Genomic DNA, 20,450 nt, shown 5'->3' with positions numbered 1-20,450 from the left:
GCAAATAAAGCAGGAAATCTCCGCCCAAGCACTCCGTACAGATGGTTAACCAGCGAAGCTGAAACGTGCGGCCCCTGTGTTTATCCCTGGGTTAATCCCGACGGTTCATTAACGGCTTGGTAGGCTGCTGGATCCTCGGTACGCAGTTGCTCCTTGAGCTCGGCTGCACGAGCCTGTTCTTCTGCCCGAGCTGCTGCATCGGGACGGCGTAGTCGAGTAGGTTCGTGGTTCTGATTGCGACGTTGCTGATCGAAAGCTGCCTGCTCCTCAGGAGTACGTATGACGCCTGGCCTACCCATTTCGGAGCCGGAGAGAAACTATTGTGCGCGCGCTCGGCCTCGTCGGAGAGCAACGACATCACTACTGCCGCAGCCAATCACGCGCCTACTCTTCCGCATTCTTTTTTTGAGCATTCGCATGGGGTGGCGCCGGAGGAGTTTTCGGCGTACAGGTGACACACGGACGTACGGACGGACGAATCAGGTAGCCATATTGTCAAAGATTGATGGTGGGGCAATTCGCACTCTCCGAACAGGAGGGGATGGGGCGACAACAAACCCACCCCGCGTGCGTTTAGTGAGGGTTCGACTGCTGACCGGCGATAAGGTCCACGCCTGATCGACCGTGAACCAGAGGCATGAGACGGGAGGCGACGTAAAACACACACATTCAATTTAATAAGATAAAATCATGCGCGAGACATAATGAAAGAAAAACATGCAAACTTGCAGTAGTGGGTCCTAGCTCGCGGAAGGCGTGCGGGTCACACAGCACACGCCCTGACGCCACTCGTGCGACACTAAGCCCACCACGTGGGAACCATTAACACTCGCGAAATAACAAACAAAATACGCGACAAAGATAAAAAATATACGCGACAATAAATAGGCCAAACACTACACTAACAGAACATACAAGAATTAACACGCGATGGATAAATAAATGAAAGATGAAACGCGATAAAAAAAAGACAGTCCGGCGGAAAGTTTTGAGAGCGGGCTGGAACACGAGGCTTGTCTGGGGTGTGCTTGCCGAGATCCCGATCTGAAGAGCGTCGGGCTGCTGCAACCTCGCTGCCGAAGATCCTGACGGACTTGCACCGTCGGTCGCTCGACCGGCGAAGACTTCGGCCTGGAGATCTCAGCCTGCCGACCACATCTTCAGCTGTTCCCCGGTGCACGACCCCGCTCCTTCGTCCTCCAAGCTGCTCTGCTGCTCGCCGAGCCGCCTCGTCCCTCCGCCGCGCTCAGGCGACACACGTGACCAAACCGGTCCGGCGAGCTCAGGGACAAGAGGAAGCTTTCTTCCCCATCGCCGTGCAAGCGGCGTTGCTGCTGCTGTGGCAATGGCGGCCATCTTGAGACGGGCGCGGGCATGCAACTCTGTGACACATATACAACTTCGCTGTAAAGCATCGTGCTCGAGCTATTGCGTTATCTGCCGTGCCTCAGCCAAAGTAACACATCACGTTTGGTGTTAGTTGGAAACAAGTTGTGATTGCTGTTGTCTAGCGTAGATAAAGCGCACGGATGGATTTTTTTTGCCCCAAAACCTATCACCACACAAGCGAATCGACGTCAGTGCAAATGTTTAAAGGCGCGTTTCGTTTCGTCCCAGTCGCCATATGTTTCTGTAAGGAGCAGAAAGTAAAAATGATCCTTGCCTAGGGAGCGGCAAATAACAAGAGGAAGACCGCATATATATATTAGTCATGGAAGTGTGGCGGTAGACTAAACGCGTCTACTATCATCAGAAATGATGAAAAGCTGAGACAAACCGGCAGCTCGGAATATATTTTTGCCGAGACGATGTCCGACGCTGGACTCCCGACGCCGTCGACGGATTTCCTGCGACACGGGGTCCTTAACGCTATCGCGTTAAAACATACTGAGGCCAGTCGCATGCACTGACAATAGAAAGAGAGTAAACTTTTTATTGTGAGCAAGCGCAGTGTGCGCACTAGGTGGGCGGCCTCCTTATTCCTGGTAAACACGGGCCATAGCCATCTTCCGCGACCACTCGATCAGGTTGCGCTATTTATTCGGGTCCGGCTTTGATAGCTTGGCGTGCCACTACATTTAGGTTAGTGTTTGAGTTTCTACAGTGCCATGTTTTCGTACACATCTTCATGCCATATGGGCTAGGATATCTGGGACATCACAGTACGTGCCCCCCTAAGAGTGCCCAATGGGTGAGATTCTGTTCAATTGGACGTAGATATTGGTTTGCAATTTCCTGAGGGTTGCTTCCTCTTCCCTGGTTAGGCTAAGATGAGGTGAAGAAAAAAAAAAGGAAAGCGCGACGCACTTGAGCAGCTGAATCGCCAAGGTAAATCACGATAATATCATTTTTTTTTTTGCATTTCCTTTCTTTTCTCATTTTAACGGCAGTTAAGTGGGGAGCGCAAGAATATAGTAAGACAGATTCGAAGTGATTACTCTAATACGATCGCTGGCGGTTTCAGCATAGGGCAGGATTTATCACATGGGGTGAAGAGAAAGATGCGAACGAGCCCACGCATATGCGCTATGGCTGGGGCACCGTAAATCACTGGTGCACACGAGAAGCCGGCGAAAGTGTTACCCTTCAGGGTAAACGTATTGCTGGAGCCACACGCAGCGCAATTCGATACACGTGTGCGTAGCCAGGGGATCACAAGAAACAAGGTAAGAGCTATATATACCTGTAAAGGCTGAAATGAATGTACGCTGGACAGGGACACGCGTACTGACTAATGCGACGAGTCGTACGCCATGACAAGCCATATGTTGCAAATTGAGATGAAGAAATCAGTAAAAAACGGGGGAGGACTTGTTGGTACCATAAAGCGAGAAAAGGAGTATGTTTTTTTTTTTTTTGCCCCGACGGGTCTTGTACTCAATTTTTCTTGATCCTATATAGCGCGCGCCAATTCCCTTCTCATAGACAGGCGACTGAGGCTGTCACTTAGAGTAGATGCATTTGGAAATGAGGTGATTGCGAAGCTACGATGTAATACGGGGAGAAGACGGTGCCAGAAGCACCGAAAGGTTACGTATCTCGTTTTTTGCGTAGCACCTTCAGCGAACATTAGTCTCTTATAATATCCGGCACTCTATTGCAGGAGTGCGGCGAAAAAGGCCGGCATTGGCTTTTGTTTGCGAAATCGGCGCTGTTTCCAGATGCCAACATAAGCAGCAAAGATTATACGAGAGGTTATATGCGCAAGATGTACTGCAGGTGGTGAGGTTCGGCAATTAAAAAAAAAAAGAAAGAACAGAGGAAAAAAAAAAGAGTTGATCAGGTCACGAATGATTGGACGTCACTTACTTCAGTTTGATTTCGCCGCTGATGAAAACTACGTGCCAGAAACTCATCGAAAGTGCAATTTGTAATCGGGCCCGACGAGAATTTTATGCGGAGCACAAAAACGTTGTAGATTGAAATCGCAGTTCGAGCAAAACACCGGCAGTTTCGTGATATTCGTTTGACGCGCCACTGATCCGCCTAAGTCATATGGACATTGTGCTGGCGCACCCGCGCACAATGCGACACACCGAGTGAAAAATCCGCAAAGCTGACGTGCACCGGCGCGCCACGAATATTGGAAGACAGCAAATTCGCTGCTGACAGAGAACGGGTGCTGGACTTTCTTTCAGTGGCGTTTGTTCCAGCCCTGGCGTGGTATTGGGGAAAATTTATTCGGCGATGGGGGGACGGAAAGTATATACGCCGCGTTGCGTTGCGGAAACAAAGATTTAAATGTAGTGTCGTTGAACGGAAAGACGGGCGGGAAGAAATGGAGTGGACTGGACAGACGCTCAATTACAACTGAGGTTTAATGAAAGGTTTCCAGGCAGCGGGGGGGGGGGGGGGGGGGGGGGCGCACATGTGCAGTCAAAAGGCTGATACAAAGGTCATGCGTATTCATGTGAAAAAATTGTAAAAAAAATGCTACCGCCCTAGGAGATACCTAATTTCTTTATCCATCAAGGCAACTGACGGGACACTGACACACGTGGCAGATTGTGCGTACATCTGGCCAGCCTCAATAATTTATCTCACCAGGCTGTCATCAGACTTGTCTAAAATGGTTGCATTTCTAAATAGCGGCGTGCAACTGCAGTCTTTCATGTGCGCATACGACTATACGACCCGCATCATATGCATACGACCCGCATCAGCCTTCAAAGACGCTGAGTGCTCCCTGAGTTGGTCGTTTATACATCGACCCATTCGGCCAAAGTAAACTTTACCGCCGCGGATAGGAATCTGGTAAACAACCTCAGTGGCGCAAGTCACAAGGGGGTTTACCTGTCTCTTCTCACAGGCATTTTTTGCACTTTTCGCTCCGGCTACGTGTTAGAGAGCACAGCCTCGCGAGCTTACAGGGGGCTGTGAAAACTACGTCCACCTCATGATTGCGTCCTACTTTCTTCAGGGCACTGTTTCACTTTGCAAGTGTCACGTCTCGAAAGCTCGGATTTGCCCTTCAGTCTTTTGGAGGCCGCGGGGGGTTCACTTTTAGAGAAGCTCAAAATTGCAACCGGCGCAACCACACAGGAAAAGCGGAAACCAAGAATGGTTGTGGTGATACCCTACATACAACCAGTTTCGCACAAAATGAAGAAAGTAGGACGCAAGCATGAGGTGGACGTAGTTTTCACAGCCCCCTGTAAGCTCGTGAGGTTGTGCTCTCTAATACGTATTCGGAGCTAAAAGGGCAAAACATGCCTGCAAGAAGAGAGAGGTAAACCCCCTTGTGACTTGGGCCACTGAGGTCGTTTACCATATTCCTATACGCGGCGGTAAAGTTTACATTGGCCAAACGGGACGATGTATAAACGACCGACTCAGGGAGCACTCTGCAGCGTCTTGAAAGGCTGATGCAGGTGGTATGCACTTAGTTGCACACATCAAAGATTGCAGCTGCACTCCGCTGTTTAGAAACGCAACCATTTTAAGCAAGTCTAATGACAGACTGGCGAGAGAAATTATTGAGGATGGCTAGATACATGCACAATCTGCCGCTGGTGTCAGTGTCCAGTCAGTTGCCTTGACGGATAAAGAAATTAGGTATCTCCTTGGGCGTTAGCATTTTTTTACAGTGTTTGCACGTGATTATGCATGAGCTTTCTATCTGCTTTTTGACTGCGCATGCGAGACCTTCCGCTCCCTGGAAAACCTTTATTTAAACTTCAGTAGCAAGTGAGCGTCTGTCCTGTCCACTCCGTTTCTTCCCGCCCGTATTTTCGCTCAACGACAGTGCATGATGCACCAACTAACCCAACAGTCTACGCTTCTGAAAAAAATTGAAATCTTGAAATGGCCGATGGGAGACGAGGGGGCCAGTATGCATACGTGAGGCATGACAGTAAGCGCGAGAAGCTTGACTGGCTCGACATCCCGGTGTCAGGAACAGACGTTCATGTTCGGCGGAATTCGACAACGGGGTTAGAAGGAAGAAGCGCCGAGACGCTATTTTAAGAGAAAAATAATTCCAAAGAACGCGCACTTGCCGACACGTAAGCGCCCTGGAAGGTGTCTCTGCGGAAAATTCAAGGGCTTCAAATTTTACTTGTTTCACAGTAATCAGATAACCCTCGACAAACTGTTTTCCACCAAGTTGCTTCACTCGAACTGCATTTCTTCGTCAATTTTTCTCTTTCTCTTTGTTCTGCTCTGTAAAGTATGGTTCAGTAAGCCAGGATGAGAGGCACAAACAGCATCGCAATAGTGATTAGCGGGCCACCTGCGTGGTTTCTCCTTTTCCCACGATATAAGCACATAGTTTGTCGCACTATAGTGGTGTACGCACAAACAAGTAACACAGCGGGAAGAAAATAAAGAGGGGGGATGCAGTAGCAGCTTAGAAGAAAGTGAAGGATGGGGGGGCCTGGGGCATGGGTGTGGCGGTACGAAACATCTGCCGTTTTCATAGCACATGACAGGGCAGTGCGAAAAAACAAGGACGACAAAAGGAACGTACACAGGACGGGCGCGCCCATCCTGCCCTGTTATGTGTAAATGAATGCAACAACTAGCCCAAACAAGAGCTTTACTGCCGTTTTCAGTTGAGGCAATTTTTAACAGTCAACGCTGATGCACGGAAATGCAACAGGGGAAATTACTACTAAGCTACGAGGGAAGAACGGCGCTTCTCTTGCCTTAAGTTTGAAAACAATCCTTGACTCCCGCGGGATGGAAGGGCGGCATGATGGCAGTCTTTTCCCGTCCGACCGGTTTAAGCCAAGACACGATCGTTCGCTTGATGGGATAATTACGCGGAATTTTCGGGCGAAGAACGACAGCGTTTGAAATAGCGAACCACCGTGAAGGCTAATGACTCTAAAAGACGCTCGCGCGTGTTTGAACGAGAGCTGGAAACCCGAGCCTTAGGCAAGCGTGCGAATGTAAACAATTCGGGGGGACCGGGGGGACCAAATCGAGAGCGTGTAAGCACAGTCGAGAAACTTTCTTAGTAATAAGTGTCACGGGAGTATAGGGTCGAACACGAGCGGCAGACAGAAGCCAGCCGCTCCAGCGGGCCGCGGCTAACGATCTCGGCCAAAACAAAACGGGCCATCAGGATACCCGCGGCGCGGCGGGTAGCGGCAACGCTCCCGTGGGCAACGCGCTGCATATATTACGGCGGGACGGCCGGCAATGATTTGTTTACTCATTCTGCCTTGCTCCCACATCGCGTGAGCAAGACAAACTCATACGGGAAAACAAATAGTTGGCCATGCCTGCGCGCCTCATCAATAAGTGGCTCCTACGTACCTTCAACTCTCACGCGCAAACCGAAAGACACGTGCTAAGAAAAAAGAAAAAAAATGTGGCATCGATTGTGACACTTCTCCGTCAGGGAATAGCGGAAAAGCAACAGTGGCGATGGTAATGCCGGTTACCTTCCCATCCGGAAGTGGCCGCCATGGCATGTATATGGGCCTCGATCCTTCGGTAGCCGGGCAGATAGAGATTAGCACGTCCGAGTAGCAGGAGCATAACAAGACCGTTTCATAACAGAGGGTTGGTCTGGGTTTGTCGGTATTCCATACTTATTACTGTTTTAGCGCAAAATCTAAAAAAAAAAGCACACACAAAGCGCAAGCCCATCTTAGTACAATAAAATGATTATGTTCTTTCTTGTGTTTACTTTTTATTCTTTTTCTCTGTTCTTCTGTATATATTCACGACAGGTGGCTTTAAACGATAGTTCCAAGTTAAAAACCTGTGCCGTTAGTGTCCCTTTGTGCTTTTTGTACATTCTGCGCTAAAACAGTAATAAATACATATTCTTTTATTCTGTAGCATCATGGAGCGGCCGTAGAACACTGGCGTGAGGTCTGATGACCGCTTTTAAACCCTCCAAAGTCCGGCCCCCTTTTTTCCATGCTTTCAAGTGCACATTAGGATCTTGCTGTAGTCACCCGATCATTTGCAATGTCACTGCGGTCCATTTGACCTAACGACGCTGGCTCTTTTGTTGCCGTTGGTGTCCCGTAGCCGATGTGTTTCTCGTTCCGAAAATCCCGCACCTTTCTTGCTTTTTGACCTTTTCGGTGTAACGACGTTGGCCGATTTGCCCTCCTTGGAGTGCCACGGGCGATGCCTTTGTCTTTCTTGAGAGACAGCGAGAATAAAAAGAGATGAGGCTAACAGGAAATTGAAGACTGTAGTCAAGAGTGCAATAATATCTGTCGTTCTTAAGACGCAACAACACCGAACGTTATGTATGGAGCGTAGAGTAGGCATTGTTCATTTACATATCAGCATGCAACTTTTAGGAGGTGCACATAGCTCCCTATACTTTACCAAAAATTTTTTTTCACCATATCTTCTTCCGTTTAGCGGCTCTTTTTGCTCTTTTTGCATGCGGAAAGGAATTTGAACCGGCCAAGAGAGACAGAGAGAGATGCGATGTGAAAGGCAGGGAGATTAACCGAAATACAGATATCCAGCTTGCTACCCTGCACTGACGAAGGGAAGACATACAGATAACGGAAACCACACGCATTTCAAAGCGCCACATAGTAGGCCAGGCAAAGTCGGAGCATCGCGCAGCGCCATGCGGTTTATTGTTTTGCAATTGGAGTCTTTGCTGTTGCATTGCCATCACTTCGATCCCAATGTAATATGAAACGTTATTTACTCTTCACTAACCAGGCTGATGATGATGATGTAGGGATCAAATGTACGCAACTATAGCAGTCACCGCCACTCTGTAGAGGCATAAAGACGTGCTCATGACTTTTCAACCCGCCCAGATACAGCTATAGTGTCGCTCCCTCAAAGTGACGTTGTAAGAAGGGACAGAGGAGGGATTGGATCGGTCGGCTTCCCTTGATTTCCATGTCCCCGCGACTGTTGATACTGCGGCAAGCCGCTCAAAGGCGCGAATGTGACCTCTTAAATCACCTACCTGCACTCTTCTCCCTTTCCTGCATTCTCACCTCCAAATTACCTTGGCTATACAAAGCGAACACCATTCTTTTGACCTTCTGCATTGCATTCCCACAATTTATCGAGTGGAAAGCTGCAGTATTAATTCATTTGACTATGTCACTGATCTCACCGACATAAAATATTGTGACATATTTTCTGAAATATATTAGAAATAGAATAATAAGCATTCCATATGCAATGCATAAAGTTCTGCAGAAAGCCTTTATGGAACCTTATTAGCTAATGTATTCTGCTAGTCTGTTTTACTGCACTGCGACTGTCACTTGCGACTCTCGAAAAACTATTTTGAAAGGAATTGCTTGCTCCAGTGGATTTGCGTTTGCCTATTATTTTCTTGGGTGGTCTGAAAATCCCGACTCAGTATGAACTCCAGCGCCACCATCAATAACAAGAACAACAAGGGAAAGAGAAAAAAAAATATAGAACGCATTTCGAACCAATGCAGTGGTCATTCTTAGAGCCGCCAGAGTGGGGCGTATCAAAACCTACCTCTTCAGCGGCAACGAAAATAATTATCGGGCAGCGCGAACCGCGCAGTGACAGAGATTCCCTGCATAAGCACGCACCATTGATCCCTGGCTTTCAGGATGGTTTCTTGCGCTTGTGCTCACACATACCTGAGAACTGCAAGGTGGCCGGCGCCCACTGTTACCCTGCGCGGCGTGCCGAATGCTTGAGCATCCTTTCACGGACACATATTTACGCAAAAGGTCACTGTGCCCACGCACGAAAACAGAGAGCGGCCGGCCATTCGTGATACTGTGAAGGCGCTCACGCTACCGCGACCTTCTTATTATCCTCCGACTATATTGCTTGCCTCTCTTTAGACATTGTGTTGCATACTACTTTTTTAACGTTTGCTCATTGGACAGCTATTCAGCCCTCATGGCACAATGACCTGCACTATAGTTGACTCGAGTAGTAGCAACCGTGTGCATGAGAAGGCTATAGTTTGCTTTCCAAACAACTACATGCCAACGGGGCAGCTGCCTGCGACCTTTTTTCTTCTTCCTTATTCCTAATACCTGACATTATCCCGATGAATAGCTTGGGCTGGGCTTCCTTTTGCAGCATGTTCTCTTAAGCTCCTTAGAGATTGAGAGCCCACTGGTTCGAGTGGCTGGGCGGGCCATGGTCACAGCGAAGATTGCGCTCTGTAGAATGCCAATCAATAGCGACAGACTCCGCTCCAGAGCACACTATTGGAGCTGAAGCAAAGCTGATGAAAAGTAAATGGAGGAGCGCTGGTACACCTACAGTGGAGCATAGGAATGACTTTCATGCTGCAGGGGAAAAACGCTGGCAGCAAGACATCAACCTTGCTTTCTCCTCTGAAGAAAAAAAAAAGAAATAAGAAACAGAAAAAAAATGTAAAATGGCAAACGAAACAAAATCCTTGATGAATGATTTGTGCAATCGCCTTGGAAGCCTCTCAACGGGAATGGTTGGCGACGATGAAAAAGTCTTCAAGAGAGTCACATAGCTCAGATCTCTTCCGAGTTTAACTTGTCAGCGGAGTTCAGAGGCAGACACTGTAATGACAAAAGGCCGCGAATTCAGCTGGGAAGTTTTTCAGCACAAAGATGAGCTAAAAAAAAAACTGAAGTTACGCGAAGATGTGCGCGAGTGAACCTGGCCCGCCAAATCCGTCGCTTAGGCTGTTCGCAGTCTTGAGTCCTGACAATGCGTAGAACTGAGTGCGATTTGGGTATACTTCGGAGGTCTGCGGCTGGTGTCCTCTCATGTGCGAAGCTGCACTTATCCTTGTGTTTCTGCCGGATACGCAGAAATAGTTCCCTGACTGAGTAGTACGCGAAGGGAACAAAACAAGGACGTCAGAAAATCAATATGTACTTTAGAGTCGACACCTGGTTACAGGGATCTCAAGACTCCATTCGGAAAGACAGTGGTGCTTCAGTCGTAGCAGAAGTGACCAAGTGACCTTGCGGGACGAAAGAACGGTATTCTTTGTGAAAATGAAACATACATACATACATACATACATACATACATACATACATACATACATACATACATACATACATACATACATACATACATACATACATACATACATACATACATACATACATACATACATACATACATACATACATATTTCTTTAATGACCGAGCACACATAGCGCAAATCAGTCTTCAGGTGGATTACCTGTATGGGCGGATTTTACTTGCCGAACAAATTGCAATGCTCACTTAATTGATTAACTAAATTTTACTGATTAACATTTCTATATATTCACTGCAGGACAGATGTTGAAATCGTTAAGTTGAAGCCTGAGCTCCAGTAAAGTCATGTCTGCTTCACACAAATATTACGTTCAGCAGCCATTTGGAAAGATCAGTTCAAAAAATGTGCCTCGAAACCCATTGGCATTCCAGATAACACTTTCCCAAAACACTCACTTTAGTACAGTTTGGGATGACCTCAACTACATGTTTAATTAGGCAGGATTTACGGCGGCTATCACGAAGCTGATGCTACTCTCAAGAATTAGGCTTAATGGATGCGACTTTATTATTGCTCGGCTTCATTTCTAAAATTGCGACACATACCGTAAACTGGACACTCGATGTGTTTATCAGTCATACTTTTTAGTTAGCTACCTGGATATTGGGATTCATCGTGCAGGTAATTTTTTTCCTGAAATTTGCTCGAACAGCTGTAACGGCGCTACCGAAAGTGATTCGTAGAAAAGAAGCCACACATTTGCCCGAAACGCGATGCATCGAATGCGATAGCAAATTAGTAGATATCTATACGATGTAAGGATGTTAGTTTCATCGTTCCGTATAAACGTGTAAACATTCGCTTGATAACTAAATTAACAAGCATGGTGTCACGCGCGCAAAAGCAAACATGAACACATCTCACTCGATCACTGGACACACTCGCATTCGAAACGATGGAGTGCCAAAGCGCGGCAGCAGCAGCGAGTGAATGGACCTACCTCATGCCTCTCGCTTCAACGTGAACTAAGCCGTGAGACGCACTCCCTCACCAGAGCAGGATTGGCCACCCTGGTGCAGTACTTGGCCACAACCTCCTATGTGAACACAACAATCAAACCCCGGCCCTCAGTCCCCAGCAGCTGCGCAGCAACTGACCACGGCGGCGGTCAGACCAGTGACGCAGCAGAGGGTGCTAAGAATCACTGGCTCCGGACAGGCCGCCATTGGAATATGAACCTGGCAACGTTTAACGCTAGAACGTTATCTAGTGAGGCGAGTCTAGCGGTGCTATTGGAGGAATTAGAGGGCAGTAAATGGGGTATAATAGGGCTCAGTGAAGTTAGGAGGCCAAAAGAAGCGTATACAGTGCTAAAAAGCGGGCACGTCCTGTGCTACCGGGGCTTAGCGGAGAGAAGAGAACTAGGAGTCGGATTCCTGATTAATAAGAATATAGCTGGTAACAAACAGGAATTCTATAGCATTAACGAGAGGGTGGCAGGTCTTGTTGCGAAACTTAATAAGAGGTACAAAATGAAGGTTGTACAGGTCTACGCCCCTACATCCAGTCATGATGACCAGGAAGTCGAAAGCTTCTATGAAGACGTGGAATCGGCGATGGGTAGAGTGAAAACTAAATACACTATACTAATGGGCGGCTTTAATGCCAAGGTAGGCAAAAAGCAGGCTGGAGACAAGGCAGTGGGGGAATATGGCATAGGCACTAGGAATATCAGGGGGGAGTTATTGGTAGAGTTTGCGGAACAGAATAATATGAGGATAATGAATACCTTCATCCGCAAGCGGGACAGCCAAAAGTGGACGTGGAGGAGCCCGAACGGCGAGACTAGAAATGAACTAGACCTCATACTCTCCGCTAACCCTGGCATCATACAAGATGGGGACGTGCTCTGCAAGGTGCGCTGCAGTGACCACAGGATGGTAAGAACAAGAATTAGCCTAGACCTGAGGAGGGAATGGAAGAAACTGGTACATAAGAAGCCGATTAATGAGTTAGTGGTAAGAGGGAAAATAGAGGAATTCCAGATCAAGCTACAGAACAGGTATTCGGCTTTAACTCAGGAAGAGGAACTTAGTGTTGAAGCAATGAACGACAATCTTTTGGGCATCATTAAGGAGTGTGCAATGGAAGTCGGTGTTAACTCCGTTAGGCAGGATACCAGCAAACTATCGCAGGAGACGAAAGGTCTGATCAAGAAACGCCAATGCATGAAAGCCTCTAACCCTACATCTAGAATAGAACTGGCAGAAATTTCGAAGTTAATCAACAAGCGTAAGACAGCTGACGTAAGGAAGTATACTATGGATAGAATTGAACATGCTCTCAGGAACGGACGAAGCCTAAAAACAGTGAATAAGAAACTAGGAATTGGCAAGAATCAGATGTATGCGTTAAGAGACACAGCCGGCAATATCATTACTAATATGGATGCGATAGTTCAAGTGGCTGAGGAGTTCTATAGAGATTTATACAGTACCAGTGGCACCCACGACGATAATGGAAGAGAAAATAGTCTAGAGGAATTCGAAATCCCAAAGATAACGCCGGAAGAAGTAAAGAAAGCCTTGGGAGATATGCAAAGGGGGAAGGCAGCTGGGGAGGATCAGGTAACAGCAGATTTGTTGAAGGATGGTGGACAGATTGTTCTAGAGTTTCTGGCCACCCTGTATACGCAATGCCTCATGACCTCGAGCGTACCGGAATCTTGGAAAAATGCTAACATAATCCTAATCCATAAGAAAGGGGACGCCAAAGACTTGAAAATTTATAGACCGATCAGCTTACTGTCCGTTGCCTACAAACTATTTACTAAGGTAATCGCAAATAGAATCAGGAACACCTTAGACTTCTGTCAAGCAAAGGACCAGGCAGGATTCCGTAAAGGCTACTCAACAATAGATCATATTCACACTATCAATCAGGTGATAGAGAAATGTGGGGAATATAACCAACCCTTATATACAGCTTTCATTGATTACGAGAAAGCGTTTGATTCTGTCGAAACCTCAGGAGTCATGGAGGCATTACGGAATCAGGGTGTAGACGAGCCATATGTAAAAATACTGAAAGATATCTATAGCGGCTCCACAGACACCGTAGTCCTCCATAAAGCAAGCAACAAAATCCCAATAAAGAAAGGCGTCAGGCAGGGAGATACGATCTTTCAAATGCTATTCACAGCGTGTTTACAGGAGGTATTCAGAGACCTGGATTGGGAAGAATTAGGGATAAAAGTTAATGGAGAATACCTTAGTAACTTGCGATTCGCTGATGATATTGCCTTGCTTAGTAATTCAGGGGACCAATTCCAATGCATGCTCACTGACCTGGAGAGGCAAAGCAGAAGAGTGGGTCTAAAAATTAATCTGCAGAAAACTAAAGTATTGCTTAACAGTCTGGGAAGAGAACAGCAATTAACAATAGGCAACGAGGCACTGGAAATCGTAAGGGAATACACCTACTTGGGGCAGGTAGTGACGGCGGATCCGGATCATGAGACGGAAATAATCAGGAGAATAAGAATGGGCTGGGGTGCGTTTGGCAGGCATTCTCAGATCATGAGCAGCAGGTTACCATTATCCCTCAAGAGAAAAGTATATAATAGCTGTGTCTTACCAGTGCTCACCTACGGGGCAGAAACCTGGAGGCTTACGAAGAGGGTTCGAGGACGACGCAACGAGCTATGGAAAGAAGAATCATAGGTGTAACGTTAAGGGATAAGAAAAGAGCAGATTGGGTGAGGGAACAAACGCGAGTTAAAGACATCTTAGTTGAAATCAAGAAAAAGAAATGGGCATGGGCAGGGCATGTAATGAGCAGGGAAGGTAACCGATGGTCATTAAGGGTTACGGACTGGATCCCAAGGGAAGGGAAGCGTAGCAGGGGGCGGCAGAAAGTTAGGTGGGCGGATGAGATTAAGAAGTTTGCAGGGGCGGCATGGCCACAATTAGTACATGACCGGGGATGTTGGAGAAGTATGGGAGAGGCCTTTGCCCTGCAGTGGGCGTAACCAGGCTGATGATGATGAAGCCGTGAGAACACAGCGCACAAGAAGCTATCAGTACTTGGCGCACTCTGTCGCCATCGCAGATCGCTTTCAATATAGGGCCCGCGCCATGCGTAGCCGCAGTGGAGGAGAACTCCACCCCCCTCCCCCGGTGCCTAGCGCGCACTCCTCCCGTGCGCATGCGATGTTGAGCCGCCATCATTCGTCGGCTCCCCCTCAGACGCTTTCATTCCCACGTACAGCCTATGTCACGCGGCGGCCACGTTGTCGCCCTTAGACTTTACACGGAACACTGCGGCGACGCTGACGATCTAAATGCGCCGGGAGTGTCCATATAATTGCTCTCGCAATAGAAGCCCTTGGAACTGAAAAAAAAAGGAAACCGCAGAATTGCAGGTGATATGTTCTATAGCGGGTACTGCCGGCATTACGTAATTAATTATTATTAAGGGAATTTCGCATTGCAAAGCTAAACTGTGAGTGATAAGGAATGCCATTGTTTTTGCATGCCACTGGTACGCGGCCACCTGGTACGCGGCCACCTCCACTAGAATTCGATGCAAAGATATGTTGACCAAACAGGAACACGACTACCACTGAGCCATCAGAGGAGCTAGTAACCTCGTGACCCCTACCCCTAATTACAAGTAATGTGTTGGTAAATAGAAGCAATGGTAGTTCACATAGCAAAATCGCATTCTGAACAGCTATAGGATCGCAGGCTTAACAGCTAATAAGGTCCCAAGATCCTGTCGTCGGCTTGACATTTCGCGCAAGAACGAAACGAAATAGAATATATATATATATATATATATATAACGAGAGAGAGATAAGCTGTATTTAATAAACAGAGAGCGATGTCAGGCTGACTGATTCCATTCAAGTATTGGGTGGACAGCATTGTACTCAGAATAATAAAAAAATCACCGCTCAAGAGCTTTGTACAGATGTTTAACCAGGGAAGCTGAAAAGTGTGGCCCCGGTGTTTTTTACTGTGTTAACTCCCATGGTTCATTAATTGACGGCTTGGCGTAGACGAGCTCGTTTCACGGTCCTGGCCGCGCCGTTGCTGATCGAAAGCTGTGTTCCTCAGGAGTACGTATGACGTGCGGCTTACCACTTTTTTTTTTTTACCCATGAGCATGAGGTTGCTCCGGAGGAGTTTCCGGCGTACAGGCGACGGACGGACGAATCGGCTAGCTTCGCTGTAAAAATGTACACACACACGCCATATATGTAGATTCTAAAGAAACTTCCACAGTGAAGAGGGCGATTCAAAAGCGATGCCGTAGATTTCGTCTTATCACTGGTGTCGAAAGAGCAACTGTGAGCGATTCGTATATAATATTGCCACCTTGCATTTCACAAACCAAGGTATATGACCTCTCCTCCGATAGCAGACTGCGCGTCATAGATTTCCCGGTGAAAAATGAGCATCGAAAGAAATGTTATCGACAACCACATATTGCCTATTTTGCCAAAATGAGCGTGTTCGCATCAAAGTGGAAGCATCCATTTATTTTCTAATATATTTTAATAAAGCGATGGCACCAAAGCTTTGCGCGGTTTCCCGCTGCAGTGGCGCTCGTTTTCGCCGAAATATATGCTTGCCTAAGGCATTGCTTGTCCTTGTAAGCGGCTGCACGGACTGTCCTTCTATTTATGTCCTCCAAAGTTGACACAAGTGCAAATATTATCAAAGGACATACAAATACTAAGAGAGCTAAAAAAAGACTGGCGTAACATTTTCGATCTGTCATTCTGCTTCGCGTTGAATCAAGCAACAAGCTCTCTAAAGGTTAGAAAATGGCGAAAAGCACCAATGTTTCCCCCTTCCAAAAGTTGTCTACGGCAAAACATTCGCCTGTGAACCAGATTCGGTTTCGGTACCTAAGAGGTGGATGCGTGATTAGGTAATTATACACTGGCTTGCTTCGTTCCAGCCTACCTATGTTCGCTGTGCCTTTCATACGTGAGCTCCGCCAGAATCAACGCTATCATACTCATCCTCATTGCTCTACGACGTAAGAAAATATTGCTAGGTGTCTTGACGTCACGGTAACGTCGGTGACGCCAGGCCTGGCCATTTCGAGAAAACTTAAATTATGTATAAACTGCATACTGGCTGATGTGATCCTTTTGTGTGTGTGTGTGTGTGTGTGTGTGTGTGTGTGTGTGTGTGTGTGTGTGTGTGTGTGTGTGTGTGTGTGTGTGTGTGTGTGTGTGTCTGTGTGCGTGCGTGCGTGTGCCACATGCGTGCAGTAGCATTTCGACAACATGAAGTAGATGTGGCAGTGATGCTTTAACTGCTGCTTTAAGAAAGCTGTAGCATGCGCACCTCACGCTGAACAACGGTGATAATGTCAGCGTCGAGATTTCGTGCAGTGCTACTATATATATATATATATATATATATATATATATATATATATATATATATATATATATATATATATATATATATATATATATATTGTGAGGTAGTGGTAACGTGAGTATATTTTGAGGTAGTAGTAACTTTAACGTCACGTTGTAGTGACGTTAAAGAACACAGTAGCAGTACTGTGAAAGACATAACTAGCTTTTATTGGGCGAACCTGTACAGGCTACACTTAAAGCGCAACGATAGCGGCGAACACAGTCGGCGATCGTCGAAAATCTGATCAGCGGGTCAAGCGCGTCGGCTTTTATAGAGCAGTCGTCGAATGTTCCAGACTAATCGTTCGGACCCGCGTGCCTTCCACAAAGTTCTACACCATTCGCGTTACCCGATGAAATCAGATAACACAAGGTTCGGCGACAACAGACAGCCGGGTAGAAGCATCGTTAACTTTCCAGACACGTCGGATACATGCAGGCGCGTCCCTCGCTGTGCGATTACAGTTAAGCGGCGAAACGCGGTCGCCCGATAAATATAAGTGTACGTGTCTATATATATATATATATATATATATATATATATATATATATATATATATATATATATATATATATATATATATATATATATATATATATATATATATATATATATATAAATATATATATATATATATATATATATATATATATATACATACATATAGGGGCTGTGCGACATGATATACTTCCAAAAAACACACGCGGACACTAACACACTTATATCCTGCAGCACTTGCTGCAGAGCGAGACAATAGAGAGCTTTAGTATAGCGTAAAGCAGCAAACGCAAAGAGTTAGCGTTAGCGTTAGCGTTGCGTGCACCACACTGCGCATGCGCTATACGTAAACGCTGCTGGAGCTCTTACGTACGTACGCTATTTTCAGGATTTAGCGTTGAACGCTAACGCACGCAAGGGGAGCCTTACGTACGGCAAGATGGCGGCGCCAGTCGAAGTGAGAGCAGCCCGCTTCGGATCTATCGAGCCGTCTGCCTGCACTGCTAGGCTCTATCCTTCCCCACTAATGCTCGTGGTCGCCTTAGATTTGTGTGATGACGCTTCGGCAGCGGTGCACAGGTGACGAATGGGCGTTGTTTACGATATACGTTCTCGATTAGTGGCGCAGTAGGCTTAACGAGAGGGTTTGCTCATAGATTTAGTAGAACACGTCTATGGGTTTGCTAAATGTGTTTGCTGTATCCGCCTCGAGATGGCGCCGAAGTGTATTTCGCTCGTTCGCTTGGTGTAAAGCCGCATGTGGAACCGATGCATGTCATGTTTTCCGCGGCAAAACACAGTAGTGTGGTCGGTGCTGTGGTCACAATGCGTGTGCGTTTTACCGTACGACGACGATATGAACCTCGTGAAGGAGGTTTTCGCCTTGAACCCATTCGGATGGACGTCAAGGTGGGCGTCCGTTGCAAAAAATTGGAAAGAAGTGGGAAATCCGCTTTCTGGAAGAGAAATTGCCGGCGAAACGTCCCCTCCGGTATAGCTTCTACGTTGAGTGGATCTTGAGGACACGTAGAACCTGCGCGGTCGCTCTCATTCCCGAAGCATGAGGGTGTCTATGTCATCCCAACTTAAAAAGGACACGTAATATGGGTCCCACAGAACACTCGATCGCAGCATGCCAAGATTAATCGGTATGTTTCGCGACTCTCGACAAAACAACGCTCAAACCAAACACCTACATGCGTAATTAACGCAGCGACTGTGGCTTTCGATAAGCTTGACTTAGGGACACACTTGCGGATTCGGCATTGGATAAGCTCGACATTTCGTGTGGATTTGGCTTTCCAGTACTTTGTGTCTTTACATCTAGATGGCGCTGTATTTGTTTGCGTTAACGTTAAGGCTTTTCTCCGTTCCGCTATGCTAAAACACTACCTTGTGCCGCGCAGTGCAGTCTTTCCTTGCGTTAGCGTTGCGTCGCACGCTGACGCTAACGCAAGGGTTTTACGCTATACTAAAACTCTCTAATAAGCCCGAAATTACATTTCTCTCGTTCTCAATTTTTCTTCAAAAATATCGTTCATGCGGTTGTCGCAGAATATAAAAGCTGGATAATGCAATGCGCGTAAAAATGTTTTCGCAATGTCACTTTCCTAGAGTATATATATATATATATATATATATATATATATATATATATATATATATATATATATATATATATATATATATATATATATATATATATATATATATATATATATATATATATATGTATATATATATATATATATATATATATATATATATATATATATATATATATATATATATATATATATATATATATATATATATAACGTCTGTCTGTACAAGTATTTCGTCGCGAAGTGCACCGGGTACACGTCACTGATGCGGGCTCCACAGCGATACATGTGTTTCTGCCTTAATGTCGATTGCGCATTTGGTGGTGCCCGCCACCGATGAAAATTGATTACAGTGCTTTATTGTTACCGAAACGTCAATTAAGCTGCCTACCGCACCAAATGAAGACGAAGAATGGCGAAAAAGTAAAGCAAACACTTTCTCGTTGTTTGTTCTCCCACTCCCCATTCATTTCTTCTATGCAGTTCATAAGCGTTGTCTCGATGACTTGGATGAAGAATGGAAAAAAAGATCAATGGCCAATCAATGATTGATCCGATGGAAAGCGCTCGTTGACGGCACTGCCATTCATTTGGCGCATGTACTGCAAAAAAAAAAGAAAGAAAGACCGGAAACGACTCAGCGCAGCGTAATGGATTGCCAAGATATACACCAAGCGAGACCCATAGGGAGTGCCCACCTTCAGAAACGTTGGGATTCAAAGAAAATGGAAGGATTAACTGGTCAGTTGTCGAGATAAGTAAGGGATGATTAGAGTATTGGTGTAAGAAAAGCAGGGAAGAGAATGATAAGAACAGAGCCATTGCAATAGTAGATTATGGTACAGTATAGTGAAAGAGGTTTTAAATACGAAAAATAAGATCGCCATTAGGATCGACATCACAGAAGGAAAAATGCTAGATAGAGATATACTGAGTAAAACCTGAATAATTCAAGCAGCCGAGGTAACTCTCTCAACCACCTCGCTTTCACAAATCACGCAGCGCTTTCGGTGGTGGATCCTCCACCCATCTTTATGTTTTTTGACGGGACTGCTCCTTTTTGTTAGTACAGTCAACTTGTCCGGAGCGGTAAACACCGCACGAACACCTGCACGCTGTGCAATCTTTTTAAGTGCGTGAGACACTCGGTGTTCGAACGATTGCCTGTGTTTCTTGTCGTCTCGTCTTCGTTCGCGCTTCGAACTTATTAGACTACAAAATACCAACTAGCCCAAACTGCCACCCACGTGTATACAACGTGGATTTCGTGTTGAGGCAGTAGGCCCACCTTGAGAAAGTAGAAGGTGGAGAGGGCCTGTTCAAACAAATGGCACCCTAATGGCGCGTGGCGAAAACCCCGTCACACCAAAACAAGCACAAGAGACGCAACCAGTCACTGAACTCGGCGTTGCAGTGCGCGAGTCGCTTGTCCGCTGGAATGGCCTACGTGACCCGTCGCCGAGTGCAGCACATGTAACGCACGCG

General features: G+C 46.4%; 1 protein-coding gene and 1 long non-coding RNA gene across 8 annotated transcripts in view; one reads left to right on the top strand and one right to left on the bottom strand.

Annotated features, from left to right (window-relative positions):
* The window catches only part of LOC135917103 (RYamide receptor-like), a 399,699-nt gene that overhangs the window by 90,809 nt on the left and 288,440 nt on the right, over nucleotides 1-20,450 (top strand). The gene's annotated exons all lie outside the window — the stretch shown is intronic.
* Nucleotides 1-20,450, bottom strand: part of LOC135917121 (uncharacterized) — a 90,514-nt gene that overhangs the window by 22,471 nt on the left and 47,593 nt on the right. The window contains exon 4 of one of the 7 annotated variants that reach the window (XR_010569194.1): nucleotides 7,101-7,604. The exons of 4 other annotated variants lie outside the window; for them this stretch is intronic. This is a non-coding gene — a long non-coding RNA (uncharacterized lncRNA). Of the gene's footprint in view, nucleotides 1-7,100; nucleotides 7,605-19,433; nucleotides 19,568-20,450 lie in introns of those variants that run through there. 2 more of the 7 variants (XR_011514730.1, XR_010569193.1) reach the window with 2 other exon arrangements.

The sequence above is a fragment of the Dermacentor albipictus genome, chromosome 1 (genome assembly GCF_038994185.2).
Source record: "Dermacentor albipictus isolate Rhodes 1998 colony chromosome 1, USDA_Dalb.pri_finalv2, whole genome shotgun sequence".
NCBI classification, from domain to species: Eukaryota; Metazoa; Arthropoda; class Arachnida; order Ixodida; family Ixodidae; genus Dermacentor; species Dermacentor albipictus.
Note: the sequence above shows the minus strand (reverse complement) of the source record. Positions and strands in the feature narration are given on the sequence as shown.